General features: G+C 46.6%; 1 protein-coding gene across 1 annotated transcript in view; it reads left to right on the top strand.

Annotated features, from left to right (window-relative positions):
* Positions 1-239: 239 nt before the first annotated feature.
* The window catches only part of MEGF11 (multiple EGF like domains 11), a 318,441-nt gene continuing 291,160 nt past the window's right edge, over positions 240-27,520 (top strand). The window contains exon 1 of the mRNA XM_033167284.1: positions 240-270. The gene's annotated coding sequence lies outside the window, so the exon portion shown is untranslated. The remainder of the gene's footprint in view (positions 271-27,520) is intronic.

The following is a 27,520-nucleotide window of genomic DNA, read 5'->3' as shown; positions in this document are numbered from 1 at the left end:
AGACGCCGGAGCCTCGCTTCCCCTCGCCTCCTGTGGGGGCGGAGCTGAGGGGAGGTCCGGCTCTGAGTCTCCGCCCTCCGGGCCGCCCCGTCTTGCTGGGAGGCGGGCTTAAGGCGCTCGTGCGGCCGCGGCAACTTTCCCAACAGAGCCAAAGAGCCGCCGGTAAGGAGCGCGGAGCCCTGGCCATCCAGCGAAGCAGCGAAACGGTCCCAGCCCGGGGTGCGGCTCCTCTCGCCCGGCCGCTCCAGGCAGACGCTCCCTTCTCCTCAGGTAGGTGCCGCCGAGGCGGGCTTGGCGTCGCTGCTGCTCCGCTCCGGCATCCGGCGAAGGAGGACGCCAACAACAAGCGTGCTCCTGAGCGCATGCAGACTTCCGTTCTTCTCGCCTCCTCTCTGCGTGCGCTGGGCCCATGGCTGCCTCCGGGTGGTCGCTCGGCGTTTGAGGGGCGAGTGGGGCAGTTGCTGGATGTCGACGGCTGTGGGGGTGGCAGTGGGTCCTTTGTTGCGTCCCCCTCCCCTCACCCCACGGACAATAGGGTTATAACGCGAAAGGTGTGGATCCGGGGCGGAGAGCGTGTTCGTGGAGAAATACTAACCCTAACCCGAGTTAGGGAGTCCCGCCCCCAACTGGTTTTCAAGTTCCTAGCCCCTTTGAGGGCTTCTTTTCTTGCAAGCTATTTGTGTGACTGACCGCGAGCAAGAGACCAAAAATATTTCCCCTTGCCTCTCTCTCTCTTTGGACGCTTAAGTGGGCAACCGGATAACCCCTCGGGCGCCTTCTCGACCCGTCCTTTGCCGAGGTCGATGGTGCAGGGCGAGCCCCTCTCACTAGGCAGCACGTTTTCTGCACTAGGGTCTTCGTTTCGTGTGCGGGAATGTAATCCTGTTTACCAGGAATTCTAGGGTGGAGTTGGCTATTTCTCCTGTGGCATACCCCGTAACCCCCCCCCCCCAGCCCTAAGCAAAACACAAGGATGCAACGTGTGTGTGTGGGGGGGGGGAGAAGCCCCTCTTTTCTTCCATCCAGAAGATCGCTCCCCTATTCCATTCATCCCAGTCCTATGTCTGCTCCCAAGACCCACCCCCCACCAAAAAAACAGCCTTGGGGATGTGTGAGATGGGTTTTTGCTTTCCAGAAAATTGTGGCTTTCCCTGTATGCAGAAGAACAGTTTCGAGGACCCCCCCCCCCCCCCAACCCACAAATTTCTTGCTCCTTGTTAAAGATCAACTTCTGATCTCTCACCGTCCCCCCCCCCCTCCTCCACTCCAACATGCTCCAAAGCCCTGCAGTTTTTCCCTGCTCCACATTCACTCCACGCATCAGCCCTAGCGCTTGATGAATGGGGTTTCCCTGGGGGTGACTGAGTGGGAGGGACATTGCGGGCCAGGCCTGTGGTGGGGAGGGGGAATTGGGTGGCAATACTGATGGAAAAGGGGAGGAGGCGGGGGGGTCTTGGCAAATTGGAGCTTGCTGGCTGGAGGCTGTCCAAACCCAGCCTGCTGCTTTTTCAAGCCTGCAGAGCATAGCTCATATCTGGGAGGAACGATAGCCTCTCTCTTTGGGTGGTTTTTTTTCCCTTTCCTTTTGCAGCAGTTGATTGCAATAATCTATTAACATATTACTTGCGAGGTGGCAGCTGAGAGAGCGCGAAGCCGGTTTTGAGGGAGAGGGCGGCTCTTGAGGTAGCAAGAGAGGGGATCCATTTCGAAACTGCCCTTTAAGGAGGCTCTGCTTGCAGTCTCTGGAGCTGTGGTGGAGGATGCAAAAGGATTTCTCGCGGCAGCCAGCCAAAGACGTAAGGAAACTCTTGATTTAACTTCCCCCCCCCCCCCCGCTGCCCCTTCACTTTTCACAGCTGTAGGAAGGCAGCTGTTTGCATCCTGAACTCTTGAAGGGGAAAAAAAAAATCACCAGCCCACTTCCCAAAGCTGGAGGTAGAGTGGGGAGAGTTGCACTCAGAAGTGAACTATGTCAGTGAAATCACTTGAGCCTGCATGTCTGTGCCTTTGGTTTGCTTCCAGCGAGGATATTCCCACAAATGTAGACTTCCCTGGATGTCCCAGGAAGCATGCTAACTTGTGAGGCTTACCGGTAATTTCTTGCAATGGAACCTCTTGGCACAGAGGAGATGGTATGCTTTTGTTGGTTTGCTTTTTGTTTGGGGAAAAAAAAGATAAGAGGTTGGGGTGCCTACTCAAGATCACACAAACCTTTGCCCCCGCCTTCGCACTCCTACGATAGCTGGGCTTGATTTCCCCATCTCTGGATATGGAGCTGTAATTTACTTTTAGTGACTAGAGATGATGCTAGTTAGATGAAGTTTGTGATCTTATGCATGAGGCATGTTCAAGTCTTCTTATGGGACTGTATCGCCATCAAAAGTGTATATTAGCGGAGAAATCAATGGAGCGAATGCACTGACGGAAGCTTCGTCATATTGAATTGGAAGGAATGTGTTGCATGTTGAGTGCTGTTCACCTGCTGTGTAGTTGGATATTAGCATGGATAAGTAATTTATGGAGCAGATGCAACTATTCTGATGGTAGGCAGGTGAAAGTGGGGTCTATTACAGTACAAACCTCTGAGGTTTTTTTTTTTTTTGCTACTTGTACCTGTCCTGGATAGAAGAAGTTGTACTTCAAAATGCAAGTTTCATTTACCCCCTCCCCACCCCAAAAAAGCACTCCCTACTAACTTTTTTTGCAAAGGTGCTTTTCAAAAGTTGTTTGCTCATCTTTCGTTCACATTCAGAGATTAACTTTGCAAATGGATTGGAGGAGGCAATTTTTGTCTCTCTATGTTTCAGAATGGAATGGAATGTGATGGTTTTGATTGCCCCGGGGAAAATCAGATAGCTGAATGCTGTTTTATAAATTTAAATAAGTTTTAAGAGATTTTGCTGATACAAAGGTGGAAAGCAAATAATAGTTCCCCCCCCCCCGAACACCCACCTGCTTCACTTGGGGACATTTTCAGCTGCTTCTAAAACAAAAGCCACACACACACACAATGCCCAAATGGGCTTGTTGTACAAATTTGTCTTCATTATGCTTTAAGCGACCATTATCGTTCTATGTCTTAAAGCAAATGTGCTACTCAGCAAAATTATGATTCCCTGAAACTAGGCAGTTCCTAATGGAATTCTGAATAGAGCTTTTAAAAGCCGTTTTCACAAACTGCCGTTCTCTGTTAGGAGCACAGCTCCTCCTAACCTCTCATCTAAATGTGTGAAATTGTTCCTGTGCCTTTGCTGCTACAAAATGAGTGTCTGGCTGTGGCTTGAGCAGCTGTTTTTAAATATAATATTTAGAGTGCTCATAGGTTGCTTTGGAAAAAAAAGAAGTCAGAATGAGGCAAAAGGATGTGGGAGAAATATATAATTGCTACTTCTGGCTTCAGAGCTCTCGAAATCTCTGGGGCGGCTTCTCAAATGGTAGCAGTCCTGAGTTGGGCTAGTTCGTATGATGAAAGCTGTGAGTTGGGTACACTTTCCCTGTGTGTGTTTGGCCAGAATACCAGAGCTTTAAATAGTATGGAATTATAAAGTGAGCAGGTACCTCCAGGCTTCCTTGTAATGTGGGGAAGCCAGAACTTCACTGCACCATGCCAGCCATGGACTCTGGTGGTTAAGGCATGATGGGCACCCTCCCCCCGGGAAACTTTTCCTCCTGTTGTCTTGTACTGTAGGTCAGAAAACTGATGGACATCTCTGGTTGTTTTGCAGTAGATTTCTGACTCCCAGCTTGTCTAACAATAACATCAGCTAAAAAGTTCCTGGAATTTGCATGGAAGAATGTTTGTTTTTGGTTGCTAGTGCTGATCACCGATTCCTGGGCAGACCATGTGCCTGGATTCTTAGTGTAAGTCTGCCCTGTGTGAGCTGCTATTTTGCACCTGGCTCGGGCTGGTGGACTTTATGGTATAAAAAAAGAGAGAAGTTGGTCCTGCAAGCCTGAAGTCTTCCCTCCCCGCATGCATGCGAGGCATGTGGTGGAACTGACCCCAGGCTTTCGGCAGCCCCTTATGCAAAAGGTACTTTGGAGCCCCACCTTGCAGGCAGCCTTCCCATCAAATCCAGATTAAATTTGAAAGTTACTGCATCCTCGCATGCAGAGCGAGGCGCTAGCTGGGGCCACAGCTAGAGGAACCGGGGTTGCCTCGGAAGTCTCTCCAGCTTCTTCCCAGCATCTCTCTGGTCCTTGCAATTATAGGTGTGGAAGTACAAACTTGTTTCTCAGTTGCTTCCAGTTTCCTGGTTTTCTGGTCAATGTGCTGCAAGAGCTATCTGGCATGGCCAATGAACACTAAGACCTCTGTCACATTTTAAAGCTCTGTCAAATGGAATAAATCAAACTTTCCCATTGTAATTAAATTATTACTATTTAGGCTGCATTGACTTTGCCGAGCCCCCTCCCATGCTTCTTTTTCTTCACCCCCTCCTTCCCAATTTCATACTGCGAGTGCAGAACAGGAAAATGTGTGGCTCTCCACATGTTTGATGTGCTTCATCTCCCCATCAGCCTTGACCGCTGCTCTGAATGCAGAGTCCAGCAACAACTAGAAAGCTACAAGCTCCTCACCTGTGGAGAGGACTCTGCATAAGGTACCGTTTCTGAGTAGCTTCCAGCCATGTGACGGGCAACTTTTCCTGCCAAAGTGTCTGAATTAACCACAGCCTGCAATTTGAACAGTCCTTGGAGCTGTGTCCTTAGTTCAGATTTGCCGTCCGTAAAGCCTCCTTGCCAGTGTTAGAAACTCAGTTATTTAAGCTAGATGCAAAATGGCACCTTAAACCTAGGTTTGTGGTTGACACGAAAGAATGTCTCTTCACCAGGGGGTTGGGCTAGATGATCCTTGGGGTCCCTTCCAATGCTACAATTCTATGATCTCAACTACATTGCTTGACTGTAGCTTGCTCTTAACAATTCACTTGTCCCAGTATGCAAGGAGGAGAAGCACACGCAGTGGAAATGGAATTAACTATGGACTATGGCAGAGGTTTTTAAAGTGTGGTTGCCAGCGTGGCACCCAGAAATCTCCATGTAGTCGCAATTGGACCTGCGCCGATAGCAAAATGTGCCTGGCACCTGGGTAATTTTGAACACTGCTCCTTGCTACCATGTTGTGACCTCTCATTTCAGGGTCCAGGATGGTGTAGGGCTGTACTTGATGGCAGGGCACCTGGTATTTCTAGGCACCGGGGGGGGGGGGAAGACAATGCTCTTGTCTGAAGCCCTGGAGAGCTGCTTTCGGTCAGTGTAGACTGTACTGAGCTAGATTGGCCAATGGTCTGATGGATGTGTGAAGGATGTCCCCCTACATTCCCAATGCTTCTTGACTTGCCAGAGGATTTGGGGTATGTGCGGGAGGGTCTCATGTTCTGCTCAGCTTTGGGCTGGTCAGAAATCTCTCCCAAGTGTAGGGTGGCCTTAAATGTTTTTGTTTGTTTGTTAGTTATCTGCCTTTCCCAGAGAACTCTGCAGCAGAGGACCAGCCTGTGGTCCATTTGCCCCTGATAGCCTGAGGGTGGGCAGATCCATAGTCTTCATGGAGCTTGCAAAAAACGGTGACTGGTCCAATCTCATTCGCAGAGATTAAACATGTTGCTGTATGCTGAGTGCCATAGAGAATGGATGGCGTAGGAATGTAACTGACTGATACAGTGGTACCACGGGTTACAGACGCTTCAGGTTACAGACTCCGCTAACCCAGAAATAGTACCTCGGGTTAAGAACTTTGCTTCAGGATGAGAACAGAAATTGGCAGCGGCGGGAGGCTCCATTAGCTAAAGTGGTACCTCAGGTTAAGAACAGTTTCAGGTTAACAATGGACCTCCAGAATGAATTAAGTTCTTAACCTGAGGTACCACTGTACTTCTAGTGGAAGAAAGGGGTGTCAGGGAGAGAGGAAATGTCCATGTGCTTAATCTTGAATGGAAATCTGGGATGGATTGTGTGTGAAATCCTCTGCTTCCAAAGCAGATAACTCTAAAGGGCACTGACCTTGTCAAGGTCATTGAGGCTGTGGGTGGCCTAGTGGATGTGCCATTTCTTATCAGTATGAATTCAAAAGCCCTCTTTCTGTCAAAAGATGCTTCGGACTGCAGCTTTGGTCAGCCCCATGGGAGTGGCTTTCCAAAATCTTGGGAGGGAACCAGTTTGGTTAAAGTTGCCCTGGTCTCCTTTCCACCTGTGTTCTGCTATCATCACTGCAGTCTCATGCAGAGGCATACCTAGGGTTCCTTACACCCTTGGCAAGGAGCTGTATCAGTTCCTACCCCTGAAGAAAATACATTTTACATGACCCAAGTACTTAATGCATCCAGAGTGAGGTTGAGGCAAGAAGGAAGGGCAAAAGAATAAAATTAAAAATTATTGCATGCCTTGGTGCCATGGTACAAGAAGGATGGGCAGAAGAAGGACGGGCAGCTTCTCCTGTGTTTGATCTCACGACGACAGCAGTTGCATGCACATCATACATTCCATAGTTTGAGAGGTGATTTTTGCACATACACACCCTGGCCTGTGCTCCTGGCGGGGTCTGGTTTTGCCAACCCCTGGGGTACGCCTCTGGTCTCATGCAAGGATAAGAGAGCTTCTTTCCAAAGGATCCTATGCCCATCTTGGTCTGATTGGCATTGGGGCTTCCAACTGAAAGTTGACTTAGCCTCTGCAAAACTGAGTTGGGCCCCTTTTAGGTACCAGAGCAGAACATCTATTTGGATCTGCATCATGGTCTAACCTCCCTCCTTGTTGTTCTCAAATGGAAGTAGAGTCACCCTTTAGTCTTTCGTTAGCTCTGTGTTGGTGGCTTTCCCTTTTGTGCTGCACTTTGAGATCTAGAAACATTCCAGATTTATTTCTAAGATGGTGTAGGGGCACAGCCATTGCTCTATTTCTGTCAGATACATGTGGAATTGCAGTTGACTTTCCATGCTGTGGGTTTTTGACTTTTTTTAAAAGATGTCTATTCATCCCACTGGGTGGTACATGTGGACAGGGAAGGTACAATTCACACTGCAGCCATTTTTAAAACACTTTTTTGTATCAGTTGAAGGTAACTTAAGCCAAGCTTTTTTTTAAAGTATAAAATTACATCATTTCCCACTAAATCACATATTTTATGAACTATTGCTCAATTGCTTTAATTATATTCAAAAAGTCAAACAGTTTTAGGGACAGCTTTGAAAAGAATAATAATAGAAATTTGTTTTGTTTAATCGCTCAGTGTATTAAAATTAAATGATATAACAAAAGTCACATGCAAAAAGTGAATACAGAGTCTTTTAAAAGCAATTAAGAATAGGATAGACTGAAAGGTTTATGGCTGACAAGACTGTCTATAACTGATGACATGTTGATGATTTGCCCTTCCAGGCCACATTTTTGAGCATTCATACTTAACCTGCTTTCACAAAGTTTGTGCAGAGGTTAAACAATGCCGGATGTTTACGGAGCATTCATTCTGAATTGTTTGCGCGAAGGTTATACCATACCATGTCAAGCAATTATTCTCCCATGTTTTCCGGTACATTTCCCCGTTACTTTCCTTACAGAAAGAAGGCTGTTTGGTTTTTTTTGTGTGGAAGTGGGATTGTTTTGCAAGAGGACCACATTCACTTTAATTGTACAACCCAAATGTGGTGGTACATAACTGAATTTAATTTTTTTGGAAGTATTTTTTTATTAAAGATTTTCTTGATTTACAAATGTAGTGCAATGTCTCTCTCGTATTTTTTCCATGTGTAACATTTTTACAAATCAATTTCGTTTGTTGAGACATCAGGAAGAAAAGGGGGAAAGAGGTGGGTGGGATGGGGAGATGGGTGGGGTGGGGTGACGATGTTTCTATTTTACTTAATATATGTAGGGTTTGGTGTCAGCATGGTTTGTGCAGGTTCTCTGTTGTTCGCTTGTGCTCCTTTGGTGGTGAGAGGTACATAACTGAATTTCATCTGTAAAATAGCGGCAGCCTGGAAGTGGCTGAGTTCAATCCTGAATTATTTAAGCCCGGAGAAGAACCATGTTTCTAGGAAAATCTGTAGATTCGATAAAAACAAACAAACATTAATTGCTGCCACCAGAAAGGGTGGTAGCTAGTAGTAAATCATTTTTTAAAAACAGCCTTTGGGGGCTATTATACAAATACAGTATGTTAATAAAAGCATAGCCAAAAAAGCATTCTAGCTTTAATTAAAAGATTGGGGTTTTTTTTTAAATGGTACCAAGCGAAAAGCTAATAGTGATGGCCTGTCAGTGATTCTAGCTTCACCAACCTGACAACTCGCTGCATATATAAAATCCTGCCTTTTGAAAAAAGATGAAGGATAACGCGAAGAGGGTTTTTTTTTTTTACACCTGTGGAGTTTGTGCTACTCTTCCCTAAAATAATAATAATAATGGAGGTTTGAAAAGGAATAATTTTAGGGAAAGTAACAGGACGATGAGGATTTGGGTGACCATGTAGATGCTCTGTAGAAAGCAGGTGAACAAAGTGTGACAGTTATTTCTGTGTTAAATACCTGGTGTTTGGGATTCCCGAAGCTTGTGAAATTCCTGGAAGTAGAATGTTGCTGAAGGTATGTTAGCATAACATGGACACAAAGGCAGCAAGATATACATAGACAAACACACTACACCAGGGATACCCAAACATTTTCCAAAGAGGGCCAGATTTTTAAAGGATTTAACCCCAAAGCTGTTGGGTTTTTTATTTTATTTTAAGGATTTAACCCCAGGACATATACCGCCACTGGGGCTGGATTAAATCCCCGAAACGGACTTTTGACATGCCTGCACTACACACTGGAATTTGTATTTCAAATAGTGTTAGGCTTGTCATTCCCCAGCTGAGCCTCAGTGGGGTTTTTTTTTTCTTAAATGTTCAAATAGTTAAGATCAGGTACAAGAAAAACCCACCCAAACATTAACGAAGAAGAGAAATGAAATGAAAGAAAATGTGTAAAACCCAAATGTATTTGCCTGAGTTTGATTGTTCCAGAGTCCTTCAATAAGTGCCACTCCAATGTAATTTATGCTTTGACGTAAGTGCTGTAGTTGGCTTACCAACTTTAAAAATCCAGCTAAAACAATGATAACTAAACGGCCTCGGTCCTGTGTACCTGTAGGAGCGTCTCCACCCCCATCGTTCAGCCCGGACACTGAGATCCAGCACCGAGGGCCTTCTGGCGGTTCCCTCAGTGCGAGAAGCAAAGCTACAGGGAACCAGACAGAGGGCCTTCTCGGTAGTGGCGCCCGCCCTGTGGAACGCCCTCCCATCAGGGGTCAGAGAGATAAACAACTACCTGTCATTTAGAAAATACCTGAAGGCAGCCCTGTTTAGGGAAGTTTTTAATTTGTGACTTTGTATTGTATTTTAGTATTTGTTGGAGGCCGCCCAGAGTGGCCGCGGAGACCCAGCCAGATGGGCGCGGTATAAATAATAAATAATAATAATAATAATAATAATAATAAGACTATCTCAGGTGATATCCAGCATCCGTCAAATTTAGAGCAGACCCATTGTAGCATAAGCCCAGTGAACCTCCTCTGAATATATGCAATAATTCTGGAAAATCTCCCACTGATAGTGGGAGTCTAGAAAATAGGATTTCACAAGTGATGGTTTGCAAATAACTATCTCGACGGAATTGCTTGCACTGCATGTCAAAGGTAGAAATTTGCCTGAAAGTGAAACTTGCAGCACAAATTTAATCTCTCTTCTCTCTTGCCACCCCCCACCCCAGTAGCCTGTGGGGTCTTGTGAGGAGAGACACAAGATGTCACAGCGTGGAAAGTGAGATGGTTAATGATTTAATAACTTGGGGGTTTCTTCTTAAGTCATTGCAATAAGAAGGTGGGAGGTGAATTATTTAGTAAGGATGAAGACCATTAACTTGATCAGTTTAAGGTGGATTATTCTTTGTTGTTGGAGTGGATTGTTTATACTTTGGGAGTAGCTCTCCTTTGGTGGTGGTGGTGGGGAGAAGGGAGCAGAAATAAATATCAGGTAACCTTCATAAAAATGGATAATGCTGGCAGCCAAGGAGAAAAGCCTATACACAAAAATGGGACGTGCCATGATTTGGCACCCTGGACATCATGTTCAAGAATTATTTATTCCAAAGAGCTCAAGGTAGTGTACATGGTTCCCCCCCCCCCATTATTTAATCCCCACAACAACCCTGTGAGGTAGGTTAGACGGAGAGGCAGTGACTGGCCCAAGTCACCCAGTGAGTGACTGAGTGGGGATTTGAGCTCTGGTCTCCCAGGCCCTAGTCTTACACACTAACCACTACACCACACTGCCTTTTCTGCCGCCTCTCTTCCTTCTGCAAGGTGTGGTGCAGGAGATTGACTCAACTTCTGTCTTGCTGTGAATCCAGAAGAAAGGGGAAAGGCTTTTCATCTCCAGCTCTGCCTTGTCCTGTGAGGAGAGACTGGGGCGGCCCCAAGATTTCTGTAGATTCTGGTGTGTTTTAGAATTTTCTGTATAGTGTGTAGAGCCAAAGACATTTTGCTACCCGAGGCAAGGGACTCACCAGACCCTCAGTTCAACCTACAAAAGCTGGCCGTTGAAGCAGCGCTTCACTTTGCCTATTGGTAGGGCTGGCAACAGTTGTTGTTGTTGTTCAGTCATTCAGTCGTGTCTGAGATTTTACTTTCTTGGGCTCCATGATCACTGCAGATGGTGACAGCAGTCACGAAATTAGAAGACGCCTGCTTCTTGGGAGGAAAGCAATGACAAACCTAGACAGCATCTTAAAAAGCAGAGACATCACCTTGCCCACAAAGGTCCGTATAGTTAAAGCTATGGTTTTCCCAGTAGTAATGTATGGAAGTGAGAACTGGACCATAAAGAAGACTGATTGCCAAAGAATTGATGCTTTTGAATTATGGTGCTGGAGGAGACTCCTGAGAGTCCCATGGACTGCAAAAAGATAAAACTTACCCATCCTTACAGAAATCAGCCCTGAGTGCTCACTAGAAGGACAGATCCTGAAGTTGAGGCTCCAGTACTTTGGCCACCTCATGAGAAGAGAAGACTCCCTAGAAAAGACCCTGATGTTGGGAAAGATGGAGGGCACAAGGAGAAGGGGACGGCAGAGGATGAGATGATTGGACAGTGTTCTCGAAGCGACTGGCATGAGTTTGGCCAAACTGCGGGAGGCAGTGGAAGATAGGCGTGCCTGGCGTGCTCTGGTCCATGGGGTCACAAAGGCAACAGTTGTACCCCTGGGCATTTTGCCAAATGCATTTTAAGCATGCAGCTAGAAGTGAGACAAATGCACATTTCCTAAAATATGTCCAACTGATTGTCTGTAGTTCTGCTGGGCGTAGAGTAAATAATAATAGTAATTATTATTTTTACCCCGCCCATCTTGTTGGGTTTCCCAGCCACTCTGGGCGGCTTCCAACAAAGATTAAAAATACATTAAAATGTCACAGATTAAAAACTTCCTTAAACTGTGTGGGCAGCTTGGGTTTACCTTTGTCATGAAATGGTCTCTGGTTTGGCCTCTGCTGTGGCCAAGGCAGGGTGAGGCAACCTCTTTCCTTTGCATTGTGGCACAGCAAATCCTTTTTGTTTTTTGTTTGCTCAGCATGTCTTGGGTTCAACCCCCCATTTTTGTAGGCAGGGCTGGGGTTACCCTCTGTCTGGAACCCTGAGAGCCATTGCCAGCCAGGGTAGGCTATGACCTATCTGGGCCAAAAGTCTGAATCTGTATAAGTTCGCTTCCTGTGTTCATGGGGTTGACTGGCCAAGACGGGACTCAGTGTCCATCCTAGATGGAAAGGTTAAAAAAAAAAAGATAGCAAACTGTTTTAAAAATAAATCATTGCACCTGCAGTTGGACTTAAATAAAGTACCCAAGACTTTGGTTTGTTGAAATAAAAATATTTGGATTGCTTTGAGGAACTTGGTTTTTGGTGCCTGAAGATGGAAGTCACAGCAAAAGGTGTCAGCATGGAGTACTCCTGTTCAGGCTTCTACTCAGCCAGCCATACCCTCTCCTGAACACTCCATTCCGCTCCTCCTTCCAGCAGCCAGTCAGCTTTCCTTGCTCACTGAACATGCTGACTCGTCTTTGCACTGTTTTTTACATTCTCTCTCTTTGCAGTGTTGTGTGCGAAAATTTGTACACCTTAGAATTCCCCTAAAGATCTCCTTTCGGAGAACTGGGTTCACTGGTATTATATAGAGAATGCCAAAGGATACTGTATTATAGCTCTTGGAGTCTGTGAAAGTCTACAGCTCCCCAGAGAATCTTTCGTTGTACTTTGGGGTGGGGGAGAGGGAGAGGGCATTTCACTTAATCAGTTGCTCCTAAAAACTCTCGGTTGAGGTCTCGGCGTAATTTCCAGTCACGTTAAGGGAGCCGTCCGTGTGCATTAAGAGGAAAATAGACTCATTGACGTCTGGTGTCAAGTAATGGCAAAACTATCAATGCTCTCAGACAAAGACGGCCTGTCAAAACAGGATATGTTTGCATCTTGGGATTGAAAGGACTTTTTTATCTGTTCGCTACAGCTAGCTTACCATGTAGTCAAATTAAGACAATGCTCTATCATTGTAGCAGTAAATGTAGCATTAATTAGTCTTTTGATTGCCTTTATCTTAAAATGCAAGAGATGTAAAATATCTCACTTTTAAGAAATGTGTGGGCGATTAATTTTAAATTGCATGTACCCTCCACTTGTAGAAGATAAGGATGATCAAAAACTGTGATTAGATCTACATTTTCTCTCTTCCCGCCCTCCCCAGATGGGAAGGAAACTAACCAAAGTATTCATGTTCTTTTTCCTCCAATCTGTGTTCTCTTTCTTTCTTCCCCCTCCCAGGTCAGATGGACCTTTGGCGGGGAAGGTTTAAGGGGGATAGGAAAAGGGAATAGCCTGATTCTGCAGGGCATCCAATACAGCTCAGCAACTTCTGAAAATCTGGGCACAGGAGGCATCAGCATTGAAAAGTTTTCTACACTGCTTTTAGTTTTACGAAAAGGCATACCAGGCAGATACGACACCAGGGATGGGGAACCTGTGGCCCTCTGAATGTTGCTGGAATACAGTTCCCATCATCCTTTGCAACTGGTCCTGCTGGCAGGGGCTGATGGGATCTGGAGTCCAACAACACCTGGAGAGCCCCAGGATCTCCATCCTGGCACTATAATAAAACATAGCGATATCCCACTCAAGGTCTCCTCCCTTTTCCTGTGTTTCGGGACCAGGCATTTATTTCCAAAGCCTCCTCCAGCTTCTCACAGCTTCACACCTCACAGAACGTCCGAATCGTAAATATCCCATAAAACCAATCACCAGTAAAATCAGAGAAATCATCACTGCTGTCAAGCACACCAGGAGCTTTTATTAATAATATTACATCCTATAATAATGCTAATAACGTTACCATTAATTAATGTTTATTATTAATAATGAAGCTATTAGTAAAAGGGTCAGGGACAGCTTGGATGAACAGGTAGTACGTCTTGAACTGCAGGGGTTGGGGCTTGCCTGACCTCAGCATGAAAGGTGCCAGCCCAGTCACTCGCAGGATGGTGAAAAGGGTTGTGTTGTGTCTCCTTAATTCTCTAGTGGGGCAATGGTGGTGGTGGTGCAGGATCCGCCCTTACAAAATGAAGTTGACTTTTTTTAAAAAAATTGTCAAACGGTATACAAATTTCATGAAATAATGAAATGAGTACATAAGTGTCTAAAGACTGGCAGAATCCTGGATCGGCTTTCTGCCCTCCAAACTCCATAATGCTGGTCTCGGGGCTTGGAGTGTGAAAATTTGGTTGGGGGGGGGGGAGTCAGTGGGAGGGCTCACCTTTTTTTGTATGTGAATTCCTTGAGTTGTACCTTCATGACAGAGAATCTCCTCTTGCCGGTTCCAGACTGAAAGAAAGCGATTTCTTTTTTTCAGTTTGGATTCTTCACTGAAGATGCCTGGAGAGGGATTTGTTTTTTAACTTGTGGTGGTCCCATAGATGAGAGGGCATAATTTACTGCTTGTGAGCTTAGTCTCTGCCAGCTTGGTGCCCTCCAGATGTTTTGGACAACGTCTGGAGGGCACCAAGTTGGTGAAGGCTGGCTTGGATTTTGTACTGGCATTATGTCCTGTGCAGAACCACCCAAGGCACTCTGGTGATGAAAGTATTTTTAAACAAATGTTGCCTGAACAAAGAACGTTACCCAAGCCTTTTCTCTTTCTTTCTTTCTTTCTTTCTTTCTTTCTTTCTTTCTTTCTTTCTTTCTTTCTTTTTTTTGTAGATGCTTTTCGGAATAATTCTTGCAGAGTGCCTATCCATCAAGGCTGACTTTGCTGCAAGAGGCAGTTAAAACGCTGGCTTGTAAAATGCTCATTCACTTAACCCAGAAACTGATCATCTATAGAACATTGTGACTCCACTTAATCGGAAATGGAGTTTTGAAAATAGCATCGTCCTGGCCCATGGAGCCTTGGGTTCCTCTGTGTTGGAAGAGGAGGAACTTTGTGTTAATTGAGTTTTCCAAATTTCTCTATTTGAGGCTTTCAGAAGATGCAAAATATTATCATTATTATCATTATTATTATCATTATTAATAATAATTGTGCTTATGTGTGGGGGATTTGCTATTATGAAAGCAGGGAGTAGAAACTAATAAAAACCCCAGCACCAAGATGAGGTCCGTTTGTTCAGCTCTTGCTAAAACTTAATGGGGTGTGAAATTCTGCTGTATCTCAGAAGGGTGGGTCTTGGCAAATTTATTTAGGAATATGTATTTTGGGGATTAAAGTTTGTTTCTGTAAGTAGGATGTATAAAGGGACTTTATTGCTAAGTCCCAAGAGAAGGAGCAAGGGATCCCCTCTTATTGAGGTCTCCTGGCCCCTGCATCTTAAATGACCCCAGGGCCAAATCCAAACCCTTGAAGAGCATTGGCTGATCCCCAGGTTACAAATGTGGAAACGAGAAGCAGGTGGAGGGCAGGGGTAGCAGATTTCAGGCCCTGGGGACAAATCCTGTGTTCCAGGCCGCCCCTGTTCAGTGCTTGGTACTCTCAGGAGGAGAAAACCTCCTTTGATGCTCTCTCTGAGTTCCTTTGCCTGACTGGAATGTGCCCCTGAACTCTGATAAGGCCTCTTGCATGGAGAGAGGTGCAACAACATGCCATTTCTTTTCTCATTGTCTGATGGAGATTAGGAAAGTAGCATCAAAACACAGGATCACCTTTTAAGCACAGCATTGGTGAGAGCATTGGGTACCCAGGCCCCAAGCGGTCTTGGGGCTTGAAAGCTACTTGGTCATTCTCTTCCACCAACCTGTCTTGAAGTGTCTTGATGGTCCTCAGTCTTGGGGCACTTGCCTCCTTCCTGCAAGTGGGTGACCCGGAACTGGGTTTTGCTTGAGCTGCTGCTCCCTCTTGCCATGATTCCTCAGCCCACCCAGACAGGCCATCTCCCCCCATGTCATGCCCTCTAGTGTGCCTGTTGATGCCCCCGGTGGGCAGGCAGGTTCTTTGCCTCTGAAGGCATGCAGTGCTGCTGTCTATTGTCTAGTTATACTGAGGAAGCGAGAAGCAGGAAAGAGCTCCAGCTTGCAATGTTTTGGCTGCTGTTTGTGCATCTCCAACCTTCTCTGGGCAGGATTTCAAGGGAGTAAATGAGAGACAGAGTACGAGACCCTGCCAAGGACTTGGCACTGTCTTGCTTTTTTTATGCTGGTGTTCCTGTCTTTCCCTGGGTGGGAACAGACTGAGCTATTTGCTCCAGTTTCCCCTTTCCCCGTTTTGCTTCTGCCTAGGTAGTGACTCCTTAAAACAGGGGTGGGGAACTGGATCTGACCAGTGGGCCTGCCCCCCCCCTGGAGCCAGGTTTGAAAAGTGGGTGGTGCCACCTGACTGCCAATCACCTGATGTCACAATGTTAATAGGTGACTCATTTGCAAATTTGGAAAGGCATTTTCACAGGACTTTGTGTTTTTGGTGTTCCTAAGTGGTCCCCTTTCATGCTGTTTGGGCAGCTCTTGGGAGCTGGAGATCCAGTTGCAGAAGTAGGAACAGTGTTAGAAACTCATATATAAGCTAGGTGCCAAATGGCTCCTTAAACCAAGGTTTCAGTCGCCAAAATGGAATGTCTAGTTGCCATTTTGGGGGGGCAAGACTACTCCAAAGTCTTATTTTTCAAATGATGGACTGACTGTGAATGATTCCCAGTTAAACATCTAGCTAGTTCAGATGACAACCTTGAGCTAGGTTAAATGTTTGGAGAACTTAATAAAAGTCACTTCATCCAGTGACAGTCCACATATATACTGGCCCATTTCAACCTCTTTTTTGTAATGGTGACTGCTGCTGCTCAGGCTGCACAGAAAAAGCATCTTGATTCCTGAAATTCATTCTGATTGTGCCGATAAAGTATAACTGAAATAATTCTACAGGATGGCGTTATTGCTGTGTGAAAGCAGTCCAGACCCAATGATCCCCAGATGGTGGAGATACCAGGTGCCATCCTAGTGCCCAGGCATCTCTAATTGGTCGCAAGGGGTTGAAAGCCAGGTGCAGAATGTGCCTGGCGCCTGGCTAATTTCGAACACTGAATAGGAACGGGTCTTTGACCCCCCCCCCACAACCCTGGAGTACTACTCTGCTTCTCAGCAGAGGATTAACATGTTGCCAGTAACCTGCTCCTGTGAGCTGTCTGGCTATTTGTGGTTAAAAGCAAGTGGGAAGGCACCAGGTTGGCATAGGCTGGCATAGTGTACTGCTGCCAAGAGGCAACAAGAACTGAAGCTGCCTTATAGCCAGGCTTGGTTTTGTTTGAGTGCCCTGTTGCTTATTCCTGACAGGTTGCAGCTTCCTCCAGTCTTTCCCCTGCTCTTTATATTGGAAATGCTGGGGATGAAACCTGGCGATTTTATATATGCTGAGCGTCTGTGCTACCAACCGAGCTGCGTTCCCTTCCCTAGCGAAAGAAGATTGCTGGCCACTCAAAGTGCATCTACAGTGTATCGTCTCAATTATTGTCTTCCACTCTGGCTCTTTCCAGCCCTCTGGTTCCCCCCCACCCCTCGTTGATTCCCCAAGATTGCCGTGGAAGAAATCAAAGCAACCTAATTGCCATTCCCGAATCCATTTTTCAACGATGCCAATTAGGAGTAGTTTATTAGCGACAGGCTTGAAAAGCGTCAGGGAGGCTAATTTACCATAGGAGGCCTTTCATGCACTTTGAAATCCAGGCTCTGTATCCAGGATCCAGATGAGATCAGCAGAGGAATGAACCTGCTATTTAAAAGCTAATTTGTACACAGGAAATTTAAGTTCTTAAATATTCCTAGTGATGAAAAATGCATTATTTGGTCTTGTTAAGGTGCCTGGCTGCTTTTTTTTTTTTTTTGAAAATGAAGCCCTGATCTTAGTCTTTGCACTAAAAATATAAGCAGTGGGCTATTAAGTGGGGAGGAGATCTGGGTCAATGGGGGCATGATTTCTCCCTCCTACACTAGTGGCTATATAAGAAACACCAACATCTCAAGCTGAGAAGTTGAGATCAACACAAGAGGCTTTGTCCAGAGCTCAGTGGCTTGTCTTTGAACCAAGTGCTCTCCTGCTGGGACCTGGGCATTCTGAGGCAGGCTGGGTATAGGATCTCCGCCATATCCTGATACTGCTGACCCCCAACCCCAAATCAAAGTACACTAATTGACAGTCACAATTTCCTTTTTCTTAGTTACAGTATTTCAATTAGAAGAAGTTTCTTAGTGACCAGCCTCAAAAAATAATTGGGGGGGGGGTAATTTATCTTTTTGGGGCTCAAGAACCCCAAATACACATTCATCCATCCATCATATTTCTATGCCACCTTTTCTTCCAAGGACCTCAAGGTGGTGTACATTGTCCTCCTTCTTTCCCATTTCATCCTCACAGCAACCCTGTGAGGTAGGTTAGGATGAGAGGCAGGGACTTGCCCAAGGACACCCAGTGAGCTTCATAACTGAGTGATGATTCAAACCCTGGTCTCCCAGGTCATAGTCCAACACTCTAACTCAGGCATGGCCAAACCTGGCCATCCAGCTGTTTTGGGACTACAACTCCCATCATCCCTAGCCAAAAGGACCAGTAGTCAGGGATGATGGGAATTGTAGTCCCAAAACAGCTGGCGAGCCAAGTTTGGCCATGCTTGCAGTCTAACTGTTATGCCACTCTGCTTCTCATGGTGGTGACCTGCCTATTATCCCCCCCCCCCCATTTTTATTTTGCATGCCGTATTCACATCCAAAACAACAGGCAGCTGCACCCTGTTATTCTCTACAATCCTGCCTCCTGAGACTGAGAGGTGATAGGATAGCCTTCTTCAATTATCCAAAGGGCTGTCCAAGATGGAACATGCTTTTTTTCTCTTGCTGGACTCGAGGCAATGGATTCAAACGACAAGGAAGGAGATTCTGACCCGACATTATGAGGAACTTTCTGACAGTAAGAGCTGTTTGACAGGGGAATGGACTCCCTTGGAAGTTGGTGGACTCTCCTTTATTGGAGGTTTTTAAACAGAGGTTGGGTGGCTGTCTGTCAGGGCTGCTTTAGCTGTGATTCCTGCACTGCAGGGGGTCGAACTAGATGACCCTTGAGGTCCCTTCCAACTCCACAATTCTATGTTTCCTCAAGCCAGGTTCTGATACCAGAAATAAAAAGATGGGTGTGCACGCTTGAGTGTGCATGTGCTGTGAGCAGAACAATAGCGAGTTCTCCTGTCAATGAGTTTCTTTGACAATTGCACGTGAGCCCTGCTTGCGGGCTTCCTAAAGACTTCTGACAGGCTACTCTGCGAACAGCATGCAAGACCATAATGCTCTGATGACGTTGCAATCCACTGCTTTGGGACAGAGTTACAAATGAGGGCATGGGTCTCCAGCTGTTCAGGCCCAGTTCTTCACCTGAAGGTGGCTAATCATGCAACTGGAATGAATCGTGCAAAGTTGTCTCATGACACTAGAACTCGGTGACATTCAGGGAAGCTGAATGTTGGGAGATTCAGGATAAAAATCGAAATAATTGTTTGTGCAGTGCGTGGTTAAACTTTGGAACTCACTGCCACAGGAGGCAGTGATGGTCACCAACTTGGATGGCTTTAAAAGATTAAACAATTCATAAAGGAGGCTAAGGCTATCAATGGCCACGCTCTGCATCTGCTGTCAGAGGCAGTGTGCTTCTGTACACCAGCTGCTGGAAACCACAGGGGCAGAGAGTGTTCTTATGCTTGGGTGCTATTTGCAGGTTTCCCAGAACAGGATGCTTGACCAGTTGGGTCATTGGCCTCATCCAGCAATGCTCTTACATTCTGTAAGTCTGTGGGTTTTGTGCATGTGAATAATTTTGCTTCTGTTAGTTGCTTGCTCTACATATGGCTATGAAGAACCCCTAAAAAACTAGACACCCTCCCTTCCTCTGAGTATTGTCATACATTTTAGAACCCCACAAGGACTAGAAACCTAGATTCCACACCCCTCTTTCTTCATGGGCCCATTCGGGGTCTGCAGTTAGCTATGGCTTCCCCATGAAAATCTTGCAATGTGACAATCCAGTTTCAGGTTCCCTGCTGGAGACTGGAATTTCGTACTGTTTGACACCAGTACTTTAGTTCTATAGATTGTGTTTAATGAGCCATTTTTTCTCTGAAAGGTTCTGGCCCGCTGTTTATTTGCCAGAGTTTTATATGCCTTGTTGTTTAGTTACAGTGCCAAGGCAACAATGCTAAATTAAATCTTTATGTTGACAGCCCGTCATATTCTACAGCAAGGGTACATTAGCAGAAACCGAGTGCCTTAGAACCTCACATTAAAATACTCCTGGTACTTTGGACCATTTCGATACACTTTTAAACATTGGTTTCATTGTAATGCAGAGGGCTTTTTTTTGTTGCTGTCGTTCTGTTTTGCTTTAGGAACCATCACTGCAAGAATGAAAGAAAGCTCTTAGCTTAATTGAACCGGGTGTCTTAATACAGCAACTCATCAGTCAACAGCCAGAGTTCGTTCCTTCTGTTATGGTTAATTGTATTTCTCTCTGGGGGCTTTGCAAGATCAATGGTTCTGATAGAAGATGCTCAGAATTCTGTCTCCCCCCCCACCCCGCCCCAGTAGTTATGCAGATAAACAATTGGTTATAATTAACCACTTAAGAACAGTAAGAATACATATTTTGAGAGCTGTGGAAGAAAATGGGTTTCTGGTGCATGACATCAGCGACTCTGAGATGGTAGGAAGCTGCGCCTTTGAACGTGGAAAGGGCCACACTGGAAGAAAAGGAGGGGCCATTTCATTTGGCCATGAAATTCACAGGGTGGTCTTGGGCCACTCGCTATCCTGCATCATAACCTACCTCACAGGGTTGTTGTGGCGATTAAAGACATATACACTACCTTGAGCTGCTTGGAGAAAAGGGTGGGATATAAATGCAGGTAATAATAACAACTTCATGGCAAGTGGGCTCAATCCAGCAAAAATGAACCACTTTTGTTCCATTTGTTTTCCGTGCATGAACTTGCACTGCCTTCCTTGTAATTGATGGAACTTTGACTTCCCTTTGGACTGCTCTGCTTTTGCTGGAGCGGGTCTAAAGCACTAAAGATATTGACTTTCCTTTTGGGTGGCACAGAATCCTGGATTTCTTCTCCGGGACAGCCTGCCAAGTTGGGCGGGTGGGGGGGGGGAAGAGAGAGACACCACTTGTTCTTCACTGTGCAAATTGAGTCACCAAGGATGTCTATGGCTTGCCAAGCCAAGAGAGCATCACTTGGTGTTTGAAAACAACCTGCGTCATCTTCTGTCAATTTATCCTAAGCAGAACTGTGTTGGGGAAATCTTAGAGGCGGGTTTCGGATGGATACAGTAATGCGAGCCAATTCCACCTGAAGCCTAGCACTGATTCTAGTGATGGGAAAGACCAGGGTGTGACACTTGGTCTTTACAGAATTAAAACCATTTAAGGGAGCAGCCCCTTATCTGAAAGCCCAAGAATCTCTGCCAGTCAGTGCAGACATTGCTGAGCTAGATGGCCTGATGGCCTGACTTGGCATAAGGCAGTGTCTTGTGTTCCTATGTCAGGGAAATCCGGGGTGCGAAAAGTTTATTTAGTTATTTATTGAATGCATTCATATCCCTCCTATTTCTCCAGGCAGCTCAGGGTGGCGTTCATAGTTCTGACCCCTCCATATTTAATCCCCACAACAACCCTGTGAAGTAGGTTAGTCAGAGAGGCAGCGATTGGCCCAAGGTCCTACCCTAGTGGGAATTTGAACCCTGGTCTCCCAGGTCCTAGACTGACACTCTAGCCACTACACCACACTGCCTCTATGCCTTTACTGACGTTTGCTGCTTTGTGTATGGCAGAGGCCATCTGCAGACTTATTTGCCCATGCTCCCTGTGTAGGGTGTGTGTGTGTGTGTCTGGAGAAGGAAGGGCTAGGCCAGGGATCGGCAAGGTTTATCTTGCCTGGGCTGGATCGGTCCCGCGGAGATCCCTCCGTGGGCCTGAGTGCGCCTGCCCACAATTTTCAGCGTCTGCGTCTGCGCAGATGTGATTTTTGGCGCCGTGGAAGCGAGTCCCCGTGCTGCACTGTGCTGGTTTAGCGCAGCGCATGAGTGGGCAGCTCAGTTCGGGAGCTGGTCAAACAACCTCAATGGGCCACTTCCAGCCCATGGGCCTTAGGTTGGTGACCCCTGGGCTAGGCTTATGACTGAATGTAAAATACTCAGCTAGATGATGGGTCCTTGTAGCTCAGTATTGTCTGCCCTGGCTGGCAGCAGCTCTCCAGGGTTCCAGGCAGGGAGTCCTTCCCAACCCTATTTGGAGATGCTATGGCTGAACCTGGGTCCTTCTGCATGCCTTTATGATACAGGGGCAGGTGACTTTTCTGGTAACCAAGTCCTGACTTGTTTCAGGCCTTTATATGTTAACCGCTATGCATTTCATCCAGAGCAATTTGGATGAAGGGCAATGATAAAAGAGAATAAATCTCCTTGGACCTCTTACACTTCTGCCTGTTTCTGCACTTTTTCTGTCTCGTTATGCCTCCCTATTAATCTCTCTCTTGCAATATTTTAGCTCTCATTTAACCTCTTTTAGGATCACTCCAAATCATGACCTTGTGTGGGGATCTGTTACAGATGAGAGAGTATCCATCGCCCAGGCGTTGCGGGGAGCCTTGGTGCTGTCTCTGTTGGAAAAGGAAATTATATTTAAATGGGAATATTAAAGCCCTTGTTAAACTGACTTCAGGTCTTGCAAACGTCACTTTGGGAAAAAAAGAAGAAAAATGACTCCCTTGCTCTGTTGCAAAGATTAAACTGAGTGTAAAGCACAGCTCTGATATATCAGGGCTCTGGGCTCTGGTATGTGAAGTAAGCCTAAATAAGGGCCCTTTTGTGCATGGACAGAATGCTTTTTTATATTAGCACAGAGGAGTCCCACCAGCTGCAAGTTGTCTCTGATGGTGGCAAGGGACTTCTGTGTGTCAATTACAGGTGCTTGAACTGCCACTGACTAGCTTCCTCCATGGGTATACAGGTGAAGGAGCCAGAACTTCTCAAGCAGAGCTCAGTGGAAGATGTTCATGGATCTCTCAAGTTTACATGAAATCCATCCAAAGCTCATACCAAGAACAAACTTAGTTGGTCTCTAAGGTGCTACTGCAGGATTTTTTTATTTTGTTTTCACATTGCTGTAGTCAGTCAGTAGGGACCATGGACAGCTCCTTTTCCTAAGCGATGAGGATTGGACTGATGAATCCTATGGCTGTGTGTGTGAATATATAAACAGAGAAGGGGTTGGAAGGTGGGGAGATGTGGCTGGAGCTAGCATTGCCATACGTCCAGAATTTTGCAGACATCGTTGGTATTTGGTGTTAGTAAACAGCATCTCGGCGGAAAACACTGAAATGTCCGGGAAAATTCAGGTGTCTAACAGTCACAGAACACCCCTTATCCCTCCAAAAAATGCTCAACCATTTTTCTGTTCGGATTTTCATTTTTGGAAATATGCAACTCTACTGGAGCATCACGCCCAGGCCCCTCCCCAAAACCTTACCCCATGCCTGCCATAAAAAAGGATAGATGCAGGTTGATGGTCTAAAGGCAATAAGGGTTGCACACCTCAAATGGCTTCTCCAGCTTTTTTGGGGGGGGGAGTGGGGTTCAAATTTACAGTTCAGGGCTCCCACTTCTGGGCGGCAGTGGGGGGCAGCCTGCTGATCTTGCATTGGTCGCAATTCATGCTTCACAGCAACTTTGCTTCTCTCCAGCCACGGCCCTGAGTGAGAGCTGGCGATGCTTGATGGCTGCACATTAATGCACCAGAGCAGCCGCAGCTCGTGGTGAAAAGGCTGATTTGTCTATTGTGCTCCCTGAAGATGGGAAGCAGGAAGTGGCAGGACAGAGCGATGAATGTTGCCTTCCCAAATGGGCTGCTTTTGATCTCGGGAGCCTTTGCCGATTGGGCTTTTCATTAGCTGCCTTTTTGGCCTCCCCCAACTGCAGTGTCTCCTCTGAGCCTTTTTTGTGCGTTCCGGTGAATGATCCTCTTGTTTGCAGCGGAAAAGCATGGCTGTCTGGGGACTTCTGGAAAAGCTTCAGGAATGCATCTGGGGCAGAGTTCACACCTCTGAAAACGACAGTCACAAGCAGGGGGTTAGCCAAGGGACTTCCTCCGTGTGGCCCCTGTGAGGCTGGTTTTACACGATTCAGGGTTTTCGGCTATGGACCATGTAGCCATCTGTAACAACAGCCCCATTGAGATGGGCAGAGAAGCAGGAGCACAGGAAGCTGCCTTAAGCCCAGTTGGACCAGTAATCTGTCTGGTTTAATATTGTTGACACCAGCCTTCCTTCTGCACAGCCTGATGTTTGGGATTACGACACGGCTGGGCAATATATCAATACGTTGCCCCAAACCGGTTTGAAGTCCATATCGTGATGTCAGTTTCATAATTTTTGACCTGGCAATATATTGCGAATCATGATGTGTGTGCTATGCAAAAATCACAATGTGGGGAGAACCGTAAAGCCAGTCAATGCTTCTCTCGATTCCTGCAGCCCCTGGCTCAACTCTCCCCTGCCTCGTGCAGGGGGCAGAAGATCACAAGAGCAGGCGCCAGCAAAAATCACGATGCAGGAAAAACCGTGAAGCCGGCCAATGCCTCTACATAGCTGCATCCTTATTTCAGATATTGTGATATACTGGTATATCACAATGTTTGGCTGGTGATATATCACAGTGTTGAAAAACCAGATATCGCCCAGCCCTAGACTACAACTGCCCTTGGCAGCACACCCATTCGCCAGGGTGTTGTAATCCAAAACAGCTGGAGGTCACCAGGTAGGGGAGGACTGGTCCGTACTGAATGGCAGTGCCTTTCCAGGGTTTCAAAAAGGGGAGTCTTTCCCAGCCCTTCCTGGAGATGCCAGGGATTGAACCCAGCACCTTCTGCATGCAAAACAGGTGCCCTATCTCTGAGTGCTTTCCAAGCAGTTTGGGACATAGGAAGCTGGGTTATACCCCATCAGCCCATTGGTCCATTGAGCTCAGTACTGTCTACTTGGATAGCCAGTAGTTTTTCTCCTAGCCCTACAGGGAGATGTTGGGATTTGAACCTGGGACCTCATGCATGTGAAGCAGATGCTCTGCCACTGAACCACTGAACCTTTTGACACATGCCAGCTTTCAATCAACAGAAGCTCAACCCCTTTTTAAAGATTTCAACTCCAAAGCAAAGTAGCCTTCTGCCTATTTTGTTTTTCCATCTTTCAGTGGCACCAACAAAGCACCTATTCCCTAAAGCTATTTCAAGGAGGCCGCATTATTTTATGTAATAAAATTGCTGCTCGTGGACCGCGTGTGCTGGTATTCCTGGCCTTGAGAATCAATGAAGTTAATTAGCAGTGATTAATGAGAGAGTGCTGATTGTTGACTGTAGCCATTAGGGTCACAAGCGGTCAAGCCTTTGGCAAGGAGGTGCCGGCAGTCCCGCTGCAAAGCCAATTTAGACTTTTATATTTTCTGCACTGTTTGCAGCTTGGTGTTTAAATATAACCCACTCCAAATGAAAACGGGAGGAAAACACGGGGGGAGGGGGGAAGAAAAGGGGAATTCTCTTTGGTTCCAGATCTCCTGTTCAACAGAAGGTTTGGTGCTGGGGTTGTACAGAAAGCTACATTATCCCATGTCAGACCATAGGTCCATCTAGCCCCATGTTGTTTACACTGACTGGCAGAGGCTCTCCAGGGGTTCAAGCAGGACGCATTCCCCCGGCCCTACCTGCAGGTACTGGAAATTGAACCTGGAACCTTCTGCATTCAAAGCAGATGCTCTACCACTGAGCTACAGCCCTTCCCCAGATAAGTATCCAAGATAGAACCTGACACAGGGATTTAGGAAGCCCCTGTATACGAATTGGTCCATCCATGCAGTGTTGTCTACACTGGCAAGGGGCTCCCTCTCTGCCTGCACTTGCTGAAAAAGCCCCAAGGCAGGAGTGAGAACGTCAGAAGAGCTGGCATCGATTAGGCCAGTGGCCCACCTAGTCTAGCATCCTGTCCTCACAGTGGCCAACCAGAAGCTTGTGGGAAACCAGCAAGCAGGAGTAATCACATGATCTCTTCCCCAGGAAGGCAGACCCCCTGGTGTGGATGAATGAAATAACAGTCACAAAAACACCCCTTGGCCACCTCAAAAGTAAGGTAGGCATGACGAAAACCCTGTGCCCCACCTTGTGCTCCACCAAAATGTTCTCCCCCCCCTGATGCTATTCTAATGCAATTTATTTTCTCATTTGATCATTGATGGAGAATAGGAGGAATCTTTGGCATGACCCTTGCTCCTACTGATACATCTGCCCACATCCTCCTCCAGCTTCCAGGGCTGAATTTTCTTGCAGGAGTTGGTCAGAGGCACAGGAACTCCTGGAGTCATCAACCCTCTCTCCCTTCATTATTTTGTTCCTCCTGAGTCAGCTCTTAATTGCTCTTCAGGTTAACCAGGTCTCCTATATATTCTCCCACCTTAATTATCCTTGCGTTCTCCTCTCTCCGCTGCACATTATTTAAATTCAGCTTCCTAAGTGTGGATGTCGACAATGAACATTGCACTGCTGTCAACAGTTTTTGTGCGTGTGTTGAGGGCTCGGCCACTCAGCCATGTAAGGACTCAAGTCTGCCCAGAGAGTGCCTCGTTGTTCCCTTACTGTTTGGGCCAACACAGCACCTGTGGGCCCTGAGGTACCACCAGAGCTCCTTTTGCACCCAGGGAGGACCCCTGCCAGTGTGGTGTAGAGGTTAGTCTGTCTCATTATGACCTGGGAAAGCAGGGTTTGAATCCCCTGCTTCATGAATAAATGAATAGAGAATGGAATTAATCTTGGGGTGTGATTGAGCCAGTTCAGTTAGGGGTTTTCGTGTGTGTGGCTTTGCATGGTGATGGATGCATTTCTTGGAGCATCGAATATTTTCCTTCTGTGAAATGGGTTGTTTTGTTGTGCATTTTTGGGGTGTGCGTGCACTAATGTGCAGGTCAGTATCTGAGGCTCAGACCCAACATTTACTTACTACATGTATATCCCATCTTTCCTCCAAGAAGCTCATACTTCTCCTCCCCAACAACCCTGTGAGGTAGGTTAGACTGAGAATGAATGATTGGCCCAAGGTCACTCAATGAACTTCATGGCCAGGTGGGTATTTGAGCCCTGATCTCCCTGTGACAAGGTGGGTGATCTTGGCAGCTTTTCTGTGATTTGGCTGGCCCTCTCTGGCAGCCATTTTGTGGTGGTGCCCACAGCAGGGTTCCAACTCTCCCCCTTCCCCAATTTCTAAATGTGCCCCTGGACCAAGAAAAGGTTGTGTCCCCTGTCTTTCTCAAAGGGAGAATTCATATATACAAATCCCACCACCTGAGTATAGCTTGTAAATGGCAACAAGGCATAAATTCAGTGAGATGCAGAGTTGTATGGTGCACCTCAACCTCTCCCAACCTGCTCACCTCCAGATGCTTTGAACTAGATGGTTGTGTTGGTTGTGGGGGATGGGAATTGGAGTCCATAACACCTGGCGGGCATCAGCTTGAGAAAGGTTGGTGCACATACTGTGGAGGGTCTGGCAGAACCCTCGGATCACCTTGCTGTCTGCTGCTGCCGCCCTCCTGCAGCCTTTGCCCACTTGAGTGGCTTGTACAGTCTCCTTGCATTCCCAAGGACTGGAAATCGCACAAGCCCTCCCCCTCCTTTAACGTATGAGTAGGGGGGGAAACCAAAATATGGACCTCCAGGGCACCCCCCCTCTCTCTGGGTCTTAGGAGGCTTCCTCAAACTCGGCCCTCCAGATGTTTTGAGACTACAATTCCCATCATCCCTGACCACTGGTCCTGCTAGCTAGGGATCATGGGAGTTGTAGGTCAAAAACATTTGGAGGGCCAAGTTTGAGGAAGCCTGGTCTTGGGTCTCTTCCTAGGCCACTCCCCTCCTTGACCACACCCACTCTCCTGGCCACACCCCTCAGCA

The sequence above is a fragment of the Lacerta agilis genome, chromosome 13 (genome assembly GCF_009819535.1).
Source record: "Lacerta agilis isolate rLacAgi1 chromosome 13, rLacAgi1.pri, whole genome shotgun sequence".
Taxonomy (NCBI): Eukaryota; Metazoa; Chordata; class Lepidosauria; order Squamata; family Lacertidae; genus Lacerta; species Lacerta agilis.
This window is presented reverse-complemented; position numbering and strand designations above follow the sequence as displayed.